We start from the raw sequence: 397 nt of genomic DNA, 5'->3' as shown, positions 1-397 counted from the left end.
CAAGTTGAGACACGTTTTGACGGCAGAGCTAGTTTTATCTGTTTTCTGTTGGTTTGACGGCGGATCGGTCTTGTAGTTTAGTCTTCTATCTGTTCTGCATTGAGACACAACACGATCACGTATTAGTTGTTTTACAACACACTTTTGAGGTGCCATGGCGCTTACAAAATTTACATTTCGACAGAAATGTCCTGTCTTTGAGACATTTCCTGTAGATTTTAGCGAAAATCGACTTCCTACCTACAAGGATGTTATTTTGAATTGCCTGTATGAAAGGCGGCGATTGGGACAGGAAAGGGGAAATAATTTAGAACCGAATTTTTCTGATATTGCTGAAATTGTTTCATGCAAAATAGAGAACATTTACAGAAAAGCTTCCATTCCTACAGTTTCTCAC

The sequence above is a fragment of the Frankliniella occidentalis genome, unplaced genomic scaffold (genome assembly GCF_000697945.3).
Source record: "Frankliniella occidentalis isolate FOCC.00 unplaced genomic scaffold, Focc_3.1 Scaffold415, whole genome shotgun sequence".
In the NCBI taxonomy this organism is placed as follows: Eukaryota; Metazoa; Arthropoda; class Insecta; order Thysanoptera; family Thripidae; genus Frankliniella; species Frankliniella occidentalis.
The sequence above is the reverse complement of the archived record's forward strand: the minus strand, read 5'-3'. Positions refer to the sequence as shown.